The sequence below is a fragment of the Dermacentor andersoni genome, chromosome 11 (assembly GCF_023375885.2).
Source record: "Dermacentor andersoni chromosome 11, qqDerAnde1_hic_scaffold, whole genome shotgun sequence".
Taxonomy (NCBI): domain Eukaryota; kingdom Metazoa; phylum Arthropoda; class Arachnida; order Ixodida; family Ixodidae; genus Dermacentor; species Dermacentor andersoni.
The window spans coordinates 121,012,908-121,027,314 of NC_092824.1; the positions used below are offsets into that span (position 1 = coordinate 121,012,908).

The 14,407-nt window shown below is 43.8% G+C and overlaps 1 protein-coding gene across 2 annotated transcripts in view; it reads right to left on the reverse strand.

Annotated features, from left to right (window-relative positions):
* LOC126539361 (V-type proton ATPase 21 kDa proteolipid subunit c''-like) overlaps positions 1–14,407 on the reverse strand; it is a 61,198-nt gene that overhangs the window by 1,978 nt on the left and 44,813 nt on the right. The window lies entirely within an intron of this gene.

Genomic DNA, 14,407 nt, shown 5'->3' on the forward strand with positions numbered 1-14,407 from the left:
AGAGGCACGACACCACTGCAAGGATGGCCAACTCACGTCCACTGTTTTCACAGATTACCCTTACATGGTTCACCTGCTTCGAGGTGTGGCATTGCTGCCTGCTGAATGTCGAGGATCGGCCACTCATTTGGCCGATTTTTCCAAACCCGACGCCAACTCTGGACATGATCAGCACATGCACCTGGCAACACGGACCTTCAGTGGCTTCACCTAGCACTGAGCCCACTACCGGTGAGACCGGATACAAACGCCAACCGTTGACGATCCTAGTAGGGCAAGAGACTACTGCAAGGATGGCCAACTCATGTCCACTGTTTTTGCAGATTAGTTATCTGAAGGGCGCTGCATCTTCCAAGACCAGCAACTACTGCTTATTTGAGGTGTCATGCCCGACGGATTTCGTTGATGTACTTAAACGGATGCTAGCGTTTTCGGGGGATGTGTTTTCCACTTTACCTGTAGTTTTGCTTGTACTTTCTGGTGATGTTCAGCCAAACCCGGGCCCAATGCCAAGGGCAGAGGTGGATTCCTTTGCTACTTTATTGGAAACAACGCACAGGCTAGAGGCAGCTGATGTCGCTACTACGGAAAAAATATGTAAACTTGACAAAGGGCAGGCTGCTTTAGTTGCAGAACTAAACTGCGTCAAAAATGACCATGCAGCTGCTTCAGAAACTGCACGTCGACTTCAAGAAGTAAATGCTACTTTGTGGGCCGATTTAAAGGCATCCTGCAACAGGCAGTCTGCCGCAGATGGCGAGGTCAAGCTGCTTAGTACGAAGATTTCTGCAATGAAGTCGAGGACTTCAATTGAATGCCCAGGTGACCCAGACCCTGGCTCTCATTCATTGAGTAAATTTTCTGAGCAAATTTAGATTTATTTGCGGTGCAATGAAAATGAAAATAGAATGAGAAGCTCAAACTTGCTGCTCTTTGGCATAGAAGATAATGCTCGAGAAGACTGGGCTGCATCGGAGCGAAAGATAATTTCTTTCTGCTCAGAGAAACTTGGTATCGCTGTAACAGGCACGCAGTTTTACAGAGTGCATAGAATAGGTAAGCTCGCTGATTAAAAACGCAGACCTATCATAGCTAAGCTGACATAGTTTAAAGATAAAGGACGCATCTTGGCTTCTGCGCACAAACTAAAAGGTTCTGGTTACTATGCTTGAGGGGACTTTCCCTTTTCTACATGACAAGCCAGAAAACAATTGATCGATCATGCGAAGACGCTAAATAAACCATTCAAACTTTCAGTTGACCGACTGCGCATTGATGACAAAGCTTATGCATATGATGCCACAAAGTGTTCAGTAGTGGAAATAAACAGATAGATAGAACAAGACACATGTGAAGTGCCGCTAACTCATAGCATTGCTACATCATTAATAATATTATTCACAAATATTAGAAGCTTTATGTCGAAATGCGAACTCACCTAATCTTGAAGACTGCGACTGCACTATTCTTGCTCTCGCCGAAACCTGGCTTTCCCCCGACTTAGCCGATAGCATAATTATTCCCATTATGCTCACCCATAATATTTATCGCCGCGATCACTCAGATAGAAGAGGTGATGGCGTCCTCCTGACTATTAAAAAGACTATTGCATTGTACCTGATTGACACACCTTCAGGTCTGGAGATTGTGTAGGCTGCATGCCACTGCTGTTCTGCAAAAGTCTTGATAGGCGCTTGTAACCAGCCCCTGGATTATAGTCATTGCTTCGTTGATGAACTGCGCAGCAGCATTGCTAAAGCCACCCAGCTCTGTCCAACCCAGTTCACATATCTTATTGATGACTTTTATCTTCCTCTCATTGATTGGCCAAACTTATCATCCTGCAGTTTTTCATCAGAATTCATTAGCCTAACATTAGATTATAATCTGTTCCAGATCATTAAAGAACCTACCCGTGGTTCTAAAGTCTTAGGTGTTATACTAACTAACGCCCCAAAGACTACAGAATAAGTAACACGCTTGGATGGTTTCAGCGACCACAGATTACTCAATGTATCTATGAGTATCCCATTACCATTTACAGGTGTCTCAAGAAAGACAATTCGTGACTACAACAAGGGCAATTATGAAGTAATCAACAATGAGCTAGAATCATTCTTTGAACACCAATTTCTACCTCCGTTTCACACAAGGTCTGCTCATGATAACTGGGTCATGTTCATAGATAAGTTATGCGCATTGGTTGAGCAGAACATTCCTTTAATCACAATAACTGAAGACAAAAACAAACCTTGGTTCACTAAGCCCCTTCACCTACTCAGAAACAAAAATATACGTTCATATAAAACTGCAAAACGAACTGGTACCGCGTCAGCTCGGGAAAAGTATCTTAACTGTTTAAATTCCTACTGCTTCGCTCTTAGTGTAGTCAAAAATAAATATTTTTCTTAAGACCTTCCTTCACTACTGAAATCTGATCGTAGAAAGTTTTGGTCAATTTTATCTCCTGAATGCCATACTAATGACATCTCATTACACAATGAAAACAACATTCCTATTCCTAACAGTGAGTGCGCTCAAGTTTTTAATAAATTCTTCTCATCTGTATTCATGAAAGAAAGTATCACTGATTTGTCCATTGTTGCAGACCTAGATTAATGGTACATGGAACCTATGGACATTATTATTGATGGTATTGTTCAGCTTATTAAGAACTGGAAAGTTTTGTCTTCAGCAGGTATGGACAACATTAAATTTCAATCACTAAAAGACACAGTCTCAGCATCTAGCAAGTTGTTGTTCCATATTTTTCATCAATCTTTAATGACAGGTCAGATACCCCAAGATTGGAAAACAGCCAAAGTCGTATCCATTTTCAAAGACGTTGACAAAAGTTCGGCTCAGAACCAGCGACTGATGTCACTGACGTGCATATGCTGTAAAATGATGGAACATATTATTGCATCTCGTGTTTACAATCATCTAGAATCGACCAACTTCTTTTTTCATAATCGACAAGGTTTCAGGAGAGGTTTGTCGTGTAAAACGCAACTGCTAGAATTTACGACAGATTTACATTTTAACATGGACTCAAACCTTCAAACTGACAGCATCTTTCTGAATTTTTCTAAAGCTTCTGACCAGGTAGCCTATAGTTTCAATGTAAAAATATTTGAATACTACGAACTACAGAATACCGAACTTTTCAGAATATAGATTGTTATTCAGTTTCCCTGGGATATAAACGCCTCAGTACTACGAACTAATTTTCAGAAATCTGGGGACTCTTAGGTTTCTGAGTATCCTTCACGGCAGCCGAAACAGTAGGCTAGCAGACGACAAGGCACAGAAAGTGGGCACGTGGCGTGGCGTGTGGGTTAAAAGAACCCCGAGACAGTGCCCAAGAAAAAAAAAAAAAAACGCAGACAAGCGGAGGCGACGGCCCATCAGGTTTTGCGAGCGTATGCTCCACCCAGAAAAGTGTCGCCTAGCAATGCAGGCACCTCGCTTCCTTCTTTCACCCTTCTTTCTACGGCCGTACTAGCTACACGTGCGGTGAAATGCAACCTCTGTACTCGCGGAGATGCCACAAAGTCACACTTTGCACTTTCCAGTCGGTGTCGTTTCTGCATGCTTGTGCTTTGACACAATTCAGGCGTCCGCCTCAAGCGACACAATTGCAGTGTCCACAGCCAGAAATGTGAAAAACAAACAAAAAGCAAGAAACATAGCGCTCTGGAGCCCATAAGCAGCTACCTTTTTGACAGGTATGCCTACCTTTGAAGCAGTTTTCTCGGCGTCAGCGTCTGTACTGTGCGTCACTCTTATACCTCTTATACGGTGCTTCGGTGGTGCGTGGAGGCAGAATATGAAAAATAGCAACAGTACGAGCCGAGAGCCTACAGCAACATTTTCGTGGATAGCTCATATGGTGACAAATGATAAACTGATGGGTTGATGCGCGGAATGGTTAATTTTAGGGCTTTCACTATAAGAATCATTCAGAATAACGAACAATTTACTTCGGTCCCCTGAAGACAGTGCAGCCTAATAATGTGGGCCTCTGTGTGGTAGTGGACATGTGTCGTGATGTGTCATGTGTCGGACCACTGGTCGTCGTGATGTTACAAATATAATGATATATATGCATATCTATACCTTATATTCAATAAATAAATGTAAATAAAATTGCCTGACGACAGGGTTACAACAGAGGCTCGATGCTCTAACCGTGAGCCCACAGGTGCATGCCTTAGCAGGTGGAATAGAACATCCTTAAGAGGGCCGTGAACCGTACTCATGCTTAGTGAAAAGTACAGTCAGCGGATAGCATACGCTGCTGTGAACATTTCAGCAAAATTTTGCAGTTGTGAACGGAGCGTGGATCTTGCAAGCAGAGCGTGAACTCGCCTTTCTCTCAAACGCCCCCTTTTCAACAGAATCCTGCTCCTCACCCTTTTCTGGATGCTTTATTTTGTAAAACAGCAGATTCCCATGTGCAGCTGTTGTTGGCCGATACCTGACATCAATCAAGAAGGGTGTTTGGATATGTGCGCTTCTTCCTGCTGTTAATGTGTATACTTAATGACACAGCTCAAGCAAGAATGTGCTTTCAAATTTCGATAATGATTACGTGCTTCTGAAAGAAGCCAACCATCGTCTGCTCACGCTCGGCCGCAGCCACCAGCATAGGATGTAAGTTTGGCCACCCTGCTTATGAGTGTTGCAGCTGTTGAGTCTCACAAATTTCGATCAGTTTTGAAATGCTGAACTAGCCTCAAACCACGTGAAACTTAAGGTCAGACCACATGCACCCTTGCCAGCGTGCGCTCACTCCTGCAAGTCGCTCCTCACTAGACACCTTTGTAGACATAGCTACGTCTTGAGCTACAGGGCTTCAAAATGCACAAGTTGGATGTGGCTACTACGCGTCGGTCAAGCAGGAGCAAGACAAAGCTGGTCCGCAGCACGTAGCACAACCCGACAGGAGAATATGAGCACCGCATTAGGTGCATCGTAGGTACCAAAATCGGAAATAGCGGAGTCTGCGTGAACATCCAGAATCTCATTTGAACTGTGCGCTACAGTGAAGTTCGGTAGGCGGAGCACTGTGGGCATACCCCGCTACTTTGTAGCTCTTGGAGTGCAAATCACTGAAGGAGCGGAAGCACTGCGAGCGTTATGTTTGATTGCCAATAACTTCGCTTCTGCTGAACGCTTTGAAGAACTTTTTCCGGCAAAGTATTTCTTTTAAAATTATGGGTTTTTACATGCCAAAACCACTTTCTGATTATGAGGCACGCCGTAGTGGAGGACTCCGGAAATTTCGACCACCTGGGGTTCTTTAAGGTGCACCTAAATCTAAGTACACGGGTGTTTTCGCATTTCATTCGGCAAAGTATTTCTAAATAGTCTACTTTAACTTGAAATGCATTTCTCGACTACAATAAAAAGTGGTTCAGGCCTCCTTTAAGCATTTGCCGTGTCCAACCCAACGCATTGAGACACTTGGCACATTTTACTGCAATATCAATTATATGAACACTCCATACAATCTTTCGCCTAGTTGATAATTACACATAAATAAACTGTGAAATGTGGGGTGCAGCTACAGTAAAAGACCCAAATACCAGACATGCTAGTAATCCTTCGGCATGAATTTATGGCCGAAAACACGTAAATTCGAGTACTGATCGGTCACTGACAACCAGTGCTGTAGTCCCTCTGCACGCATGTTGACTTGCAGAGCGACAGAATGTCACAGCTTGACATGTCGTCGATTACTACATTTGCAGCCCACAATGCAAGAGTGAACCATGGTGCTCGCGAAAAGACACATCCAGACCAGCACAGACCGCGCAGCTCACATCAACACAGAGAATGTTGTAACACAAGCAGACAACACTTGCTGTGTGCCGGAAGTTCTTGAGTGTAGTGAGAAATTGTTCCTGTGCATTCTTTCTGTTACTTTCTTTTTCATAGAAACAAATTAACATTCAAACTGTTACGAACAACATTTATTCACTATAAAGTTCTTTTTCATGGAAACAAGTTAACTAACATTCTAACTGTTATGAACAACATTTATTCACTATAAAGTTGGAAAAATTATCGATTACGCAACCCAAGCAGACAAACAGATAGCTCGCCATACTGACATCATCTGGCCACCATGCATCACTTAATTTGGGGCAGCTGAAAAATCAGGGCAGCGGTGCCACTGCGATTGGTAGCGATGTACATTTTTAAAACCTTATAATAAATTACTCTTTATGCGGAGCATTTAAATGCGTCACTTAATGATTAGAAGCACCAACCCTAATGACTCAGCATGTTTACAGGAGGTATTCAGAGACCTGGAGTGGGAAGAATTGGGGATAAAAGTTCATGGGGAATACCTTAGCCACTTGCGATTCGCTGGTGATATTGCCTTGCTTAGTAACTCAGGGGACCAATTGCAATGCATGCTCACTGACCTGGAGAGGCAAAGCAGAAGTATGGGTCTAAAAATTAATCTGCAGAAAACTAAAGTAATGTTTAACAGCCTCGGATGAGAACAGCAATTTACAATAGGTAGCGAGGCACTGGAAGTGGTAAGGGAATACATCTACTTAGGGCAGGTAGTGACGGCGGATCCGGATCATGAGACAGAAATAATCAGAAGAATAAGAATGGGCTGGGGTGCGTTTGGCAGACATTCTCAGACCATGAACAGCAGGTTGCCATTATCCCTCAAGAGAAAAATAATAGCTGTGTCTTACCAGTACTCACCTACGGGGCAGAAACACCTGGAGGCTTACGAAAAGGGTTCTACTTAAATTGAGGACAACGCAACGAGCTATGGAAAGAAGAATGATGGGTGTGACGTTAACGGATAAGAAAACAGCAGATTGGGTGAGGGAAGAAACGCGAGTTAATGACATCTTAGTTGAAATCAAGAAAAAGAAATGGGCATGGGCTGGACATGTAATGAGGAGGGAAGATAACCAATGGTGATTAAGGGTTACGGACTGGATTCCAAGAGAAGGGAAGCGTAGCAGGGGACAGCAGGAAGTTAACTGGGCGGATGAGATTAAGAAGTTTGCAGGGACGACATGGCCGCAATTAGTACATGACCGGGGTTGTTGGAGAAATATGGGAGGCCTTTGCCCTGCAGTGGGCGTAACCAGGATAATGATCATGATGAATCAAGGTTCAGTGAATTAAGATAGAGTTAATTAAGACACTCGAACCCACTACCTTTGGTGGGAGTCGAACTCAAGACCTTTGGTGTTGAATCAATATCATCATCATCATGATCATCATCATCCAGCCTATTTTATGTGCACTGCAGGACGAAGGCCTCTACCTGCGATCTCCAATTACGCCTGTCTTGCGCCAGCCGATTCCAAATAGCACCCGCAAATTTCCTAATTTTGTCGTACGACCTAGTCTTCTGCCGTCCTCTACTGCGCTTCCCTTCTCTTGGTACACATTCTGTCACCCTAATGATCCAACGGTTATCTACTTTGCGCATTACATGACCTGCCCAGTGCCATTTTTTTTCTCTTAATGGCTATTAGAATATAGTCTATACCCGTTTGCTCTCTGATCCAAACAGCTCTCTTTCTGTCTCTTAAAGTTATGCCTACCATTCTTCGTTCCATCGCTCTTTGTGCAGTCCTTGACTTGTTCTCAAGCTTCTTTGTCAGTCTCCAAGTCTCTGCCCCATATGTCATCACCGGTAAAATGCACTGATTGTACACCTTCCTTTTCAATGATAACGGTAAGCTCCCAGTCAGGAGTTCACGATGTCTGCCGTATGCGATCCAACCCATTTTTATTCTTCTGTGAATTTCCTTCTCATAGTCAGGGTTCCTTGTGACTAGTTGACCTAGGTAAACATACTCCTTCACAGACCCTAGAAGCTGACTTGTGATCTTAAACTCTTGTTCCCTTGCCCAGTTATTCATTATTAACTTTTTTCGTCTTCTGCATATTAATCTTCAGCCCCACTCTTACACTCTCCCTCTTAAGGTCCTCAATCATTTGTTGTAGCTCGTCCGCAGCGTTGCTGAATAGATCAATGTCATCGGCAAATCGAAGGTTGCTGAGGTATTCACCATCGATCCTTACTCCTAAGCCCTCCCACTTTAATAGCTTGAACATTTTTTCCAAGCACACAGTGAATGGCATTGGAGAGATTGTGTCTCCTTGTCTGACTCTTTTCTTTATAGGTGTCTTCCTACTTTTCTTTGTAGAATTAAGGTGGCTGTGGAATCTCTGTAGATATTTTCCAAGGTATTTACCTAAGCGGTCTGTACTCCTTGATTACGCATTGCCTCTATGACTGCTGGTATCTCTACTGAATCCAATGCTTTTTCGTAATCTATGAAAGCCATATAGAAAGGCTTATTGTGCTCTGAGGATTTCTCCATAACCTGATTAATGACATGGATGTGATCCATTGTAAAGAATCCCTTCCTCAAGCCCACCTGTTCCCTTGGTTGACTAAAGTCCAGTGGTGCCCTTATCCTATTGGAGATTATTTCAGTAAATATTTTATATAATACTGGGAGTAAGCTAATAGGCCTATAATGTTTCAGTTCTTTAACATCTCCCTTTTTGTGGATTAGTGTAATGTTCGCATCCTTCCAGTTTTCCAGGACACTTGCAGTTGATAGACATTTCGTATAGAGAGCCGCCAGTTTTCCTAGCATTATGTCTCCTCCATCTTTGATTAAATCGACTGTTATTCTATCCTCTCCTGCCGCTTTTCCACGTTTCACGCCTTGCAAGGCCCTTCTGACCTCATCTCTAGTTATTGGAGTAGTTTCTGTATCCTGTTCATTATTGTTTCGAATAGAGTACTCCCGAGTCCTCTGGGTACTGTACAGGTCAGTATAGAATTCTTCCGCTGCTTTTATTATACCTTCGAGATTGCTGGTGATATTACCCTGCTTATTCTTCAGTGCATACATCTTAGTTTGTCCTATGGCAAGTTTCCTTCTCACCGATTTCAGGCTGCGTCTGTTTTTACGGCTTCTTCAGTCTTTCTCACATTATAATTTCGTATATCACTTATTTTCGCTTTGTTGACCAGTTTTGACAGTTCCGAAAGTTCTATCTTATCTCTTGAGTTGGACACTTTAATTTGTTGTTGTTTCTTTATCAGGTTCTTTGTTACTTGGGAGAGCTTGTCAACTGGTTGCCTTGGTGCCTTGCCTCTGTTATGATTGGGGGCTCAATCCCATTGCTCGGGATCCGTTGTCAAGATTGGAGTCTGGCATGAATTCGAAGGTAGCTGGCCCATGCCGTCGTCCAACTTATCCACGCTGAGGACGTTGATGAAGGGAAGGACTGCTTCTCATCGAGAACGAGGAATATGCGTTTATTTACAGTATTTATCTCAGTCTAACATGACTGTTTGAGAAAGTACATCAGTCTAACATGACTGCTTGAGAGAGAGTGACCTGAGCCGCCGCACAACAGCGGTTTTTAAACACTCGGTCCTCTCCCGATACAAGGTGATGCGAACGTTCGTTTAGTCATCGCAAACTAGCCGCCTCCCCGCAGGACGGTCTAAACACACACATGCACACACGCATACACACAGGTGCGAAGGTCCGGAGCCGACGTCAGAGGGGCCCCGTGGAACTCGGAGCCGTTCCGGGTAGCGCATTGTCTTGAGTCTTGGTCGGTGCGTGGGAAGCAGCGCAAAACGGCGTTCCCGCGGCAACTCGCGCACCCGTAGCAGATCAGGTCCGCGTTGGGGAGTTTGGGAACAATAGTTGGCCCGCCAAACTCATTCCGTCACAACGGCGATGAGGCTAGAGGTTGGCGGCGGTTTCAGCACAAAGCCTGCTTCATCGAACGCATCCTAGCTGAAGCGACGGAGAGTGGGGGATGCGCGTCTTGTTCCCCAACACAAAGTCGATTTAGTCACGTTGTGGCTAGAGGTTGGCAGCGATGCTCCCGAGATGTTGCTTCCACAGTTGCAACGGGTTGGCAAAACTTTGCACTGCAGCTGGCCGTTCTTAACACCTCCCACTTAAGACAAAGCTAATTAAAGCACAGTTGAATAAGATGGAGTTCATTAAAGCACTCGAACCCATAACCTTTGGTGGGAGTTGAATTCATGACCTTTGGCGCTAATTGAGGCACAGTTAATTCAGATGGAGTTATTTAAGGCACTCGGACCCACAACCTTTGTCGGGAGTCGAACCCTTCATCTTCGGTGGAAGTCGAACCAACGACCTTGCAATGTGGCATAATGTCTAAGCACTGCGCAATGGTTGCAATGCTTTCGCATTCATCCACGTAGGCAAACTAAATGCCCTTTGAATTTTTTCTGTCCACTGCACTTTCAAAGATGTCAAAAGCTTGCACTGCACCATTTGAATTTGTCTCAGGTGCTCTTTCTGGCAGCAGTTTGCCACTGAGTGGTGTGCGACCACATGTGGTATTGACAACATTGTACAAATAATATAAATACAAATACCTTTATTTCAACATCAGGGATGTTAGGGCTGCAACCAAAAAGCCTACAACTAGCTTGACAGAGGGGCGCACCCCTGTATCAATATAATAACTGCTTTCCATTGATTGATAATGGCAGGGTGGATAGCCCTTGCCGTTTCGCTTAATGTAGCACATACCACACCAGTATTACATCCGCTGTATTTTCTTCTTTCCATTTTATTGTTTGAAAAGAAAGATATTTCCTATCAGTAACAAATTTGACCTGTGTGCCACAGTGTGGATTGGTTGTGGAAGAGCAATATGGGATGAATTCCTGAGAGCTTGAAGTTCACTCATAATGGAATAGCAGTATTGCAGCGAGGTACCGCAGAAGGCTAGAGAAATCTACACTAGTACATTTAAACTTCTATATAACGAAGTCGATAACATTGAAATTTTGCTTCATTGTATCAAAATTTTGTTCTATTGAAATTCCTCCTTTTATGTAAATAAGCAGTCGCCAATGAATCTTTTTTACACAAAAGAGGCTACAAAATTTTCCAAATTATCAGGCAATTGGAAAAAGCAAATTTGAACGACAAAAAAAAAATATTTTTGTTAAATTTTACGGTTAGTGACAAAAGACACCTTCACTCCGTGTCAGGGATATCTTCACATCAGCGGTAGAAAGCAAAGCCAGCCACGCTTTGACGCCCCCTCCGCCCCCTCAAGTGGGACAACGATATCATGAAAAGCACTGGCAGCGAGGAGCATGGTCTGCCTCTTGCTTCAGCGCATCTTCAAAACTCGAGGTTACACAACCTCCAGTACTAAATGCGTGGGAACAGCACGTGATGCCACGACATCTCGGCACGTCCACTCTTTGCATACATGACAGATTGCCCCTAAACAGAGCACGCGGGCTGCGACCAGGAAAGCAGAGGCGCACCAACCTTCTTATCGTTATTTCGTTATAATGAAATCATGTATAAAGTTTGTTATATTGAGGAGCATACATAGTGTTCTACTGACCAGTAATTAAAAGTTAAGTACTTCATTATATCGTCAATCTTGTTATACAGTTCAACCTCGCAATAAAATCGGCGGGGAACGCGAAAAGATTCCGTTTCGCGAGAATTTCGTTGCAGCGAAAAAAGACAGAAGAGATAGGTAATGCATCGCAGAACAAGCTTTACTGTCAAAATTCCATCACACTAGTTTGCAAGCTTTGCTTGAGGATATAGGACTGCATTGCCGCCAGTACAAGTGCGCGTCGACCACCACTGGCAGTACTGCCCTAGCGCAGTATTCTCGGTCAATTGCTTTCGGATATGTGATCACTTTTACAAGATTTTCCGTAACTCGGCACTGGACGTTGAGTAACACTGCATGCATCAGCATTTCTCCAGTGCGCGCTTTTGCCCGTAGGTGCCAACGTGTCCAGTGCCGAGCGCAAAAGTGATCGTATCTCATGTACTCGAAGGCAAACAATCGAGGTAACGGCCCTTTCGCGCAAATCTACATCCGGTGCTGAATCTGCATGCGATGCCTGTCGGGTGGCACCAAAACCAGTGTTCTTAAAGCAAGGTAGGCCGTATTCCCAGACGATCGCTCAATCATGGCCCAATGCGCGACACTCCATATGCCCCAAGCGCCATCTCAAGTGCCATAAACAATTCCATGTCGGTGGGTCGTAGATTTCCTTGTTTTTGCTGTATTTTTCTCACCGAGGCGCACATTACGCAGTGCATTGCCGCAATCGGAGATTGGTGTTTGAACCGCGCATTCAGTTTGCATTCAGTTTCGCCTCATGCGATTGGCCTAGGCCTCGCCGAGTCGTGAGCTGCGGGGAACGCAAACTCACCTGGTAGGCGTGCAAAAACCATCGTCACATGTCAGTAGCAACACACGTGCCGCTTCAAATGGGCGATCAACAAACAAAACGGTGGCCATGATGTGTTTCCAGAGCACTGATTGCTTCTGGCGCTTGGATGTTTTTGTGAACAAAAATGTCAGCACCCACACAAATGTACTGTGCTGGTATTTTACGCAATTTCAGTGCAAAACAACCGCATTTGAGCACATTTTAGAGCCTGCTAACCTTACGCGAGTAGGTAATATGCAGCGTTACGTTCCAGCAATTTTCGTTGATGCGAAATTGTAGTACAGCGACATTTCGTTGCCGAGAGATATGAAATGCATTGAATCCTATCAGCGTTCGCCAGGGATACGAAAATTTTTGTTGTTGCGGGATCTCGTTATCGTGGGTTTCGACTGCATTGAATACTCATAAACGAAGTACGTAAAATTGGCAATCTGCTTCGTTACATCGAAATTTTGTTGTATTGAAATTTGACCTTTTATGCAAATAAGTACAGTCACCAATAAATTTTTCTTACAAGGAAAGGGGCCACAGAATTTTCCTAATTATTGGGCAATTGTAAAAGCAAATTTGAATTAAGAACAATTTATTCTGATGAATTTGGGAGCAGGCGATGAATGATACTGTTTCATGCCACGTTGACGATATCTTGACATCAGCGGTACGAATTAAGCAAAGCCAGCCACCCCTTCACATGCACTCCATCCCCACAGCTGATAGCGTCGCCCTCACAGGGATGACGCTATCATGAAAAGTGGCGGCAACAGGGAGCGAATGCTTCGTCTGCCTCTCGCTCCAACAAATCCCCGAAACTCGATGTTACGCAACCTCCAATACTAAACGCACGGGATGACTGCTAACATGATGCCCGCTTGCTCAGCACGCCCTCTTTGTACACCCGGCAGATTACCTCTAAAGCAGGGTGCGCAGATGCTTATGCGCTGAGTCACGCTTACAGCAATGTGCAGCCACGACCGAGACGAGACACGCGCCAGAAATCGCAAAGCGCCAACTTACCTCCCCACCCCAACTCCTTGCACGCACGCTTGATCGCATTACAGCGAGTGAGCTCCCCTCTCCTTCTTTCCCTTTGCTCATGCGGGAAGGCAGCGCTCGTGAAACCACCATCTTTCTTGTCTAACCCTCACCCACTTTCAGTCACACCTAAAGCACAAAGTGCGTGGGCCGCAGTAAGATCTTATCGCACTTGGACTTTATAAGTAACATGATGCGGGCCCGCTGCGGAGGTCGCTCTTGTCGCACGTGCGATTTGAGAGAGGTGTGTTTGCAAGCAGACGCTTGTAATTCAATCATTTGACCATCTGCGCCAGATGTTTCCATTTATTGTCTCGGCATTCCTTTGTGGTAGAAGCAAAATTTCCTTATATTGAAATCGCATAAAAACATACTTTGTTATATTGAGGTTCGAAATGCATGCTGTTCTATGGACTAGAGGTTACAAAAAGTTAAATGCTTCATTATATAGAGAAGTTCGTTATAGCGAAGTTCGTTATATCGAGCTTTAACCATATTTTTTCTCTCCAATTCCGAAGCAGTGCACATACGAGGCGCTTCAAAACGTAGATTAGATTCGAAAAAGAGGATCGTGGGATCATGCTTAGATTTACATAATTGCATGTTGATGAAATGTGCTTGATAATATTTCAAATTGTGAAATGGCCAATAAATTCTTCAGGATTAATTTGAATGTTCCACACATGCTTTGATGCTTTAGCAACAGCTACTTCTAGCTTTTAGCTAAACAAAGGTTTTTTTGTTCTCTGTGTAGTTCATTAACTTAAATTTCACAATTTGAAAGATTATTGGACTCATTGCAACAACATATGCAATCATGTGAATCTAAGCATGACCTTCTTGTAAGTTATCAATTATTACAATAATGCATAGGGCTCAATGGTCTAGGAACTTGCACCATTAAAGAAGAATTAATTGCTTGCCTAGTATGTATTGCACTGCTAATGAGGAAAATTAGTGCAACAAAGAGACAGCGCACACAGATCTTTGTCTTCCGTTCGTGTGTGCAAAGTCTTTTGTTGCCTTAATTTTCTTCATCAGCACTGAATTATTCACATGCTGAAATAAGGACAAATATGAAAGCACTTG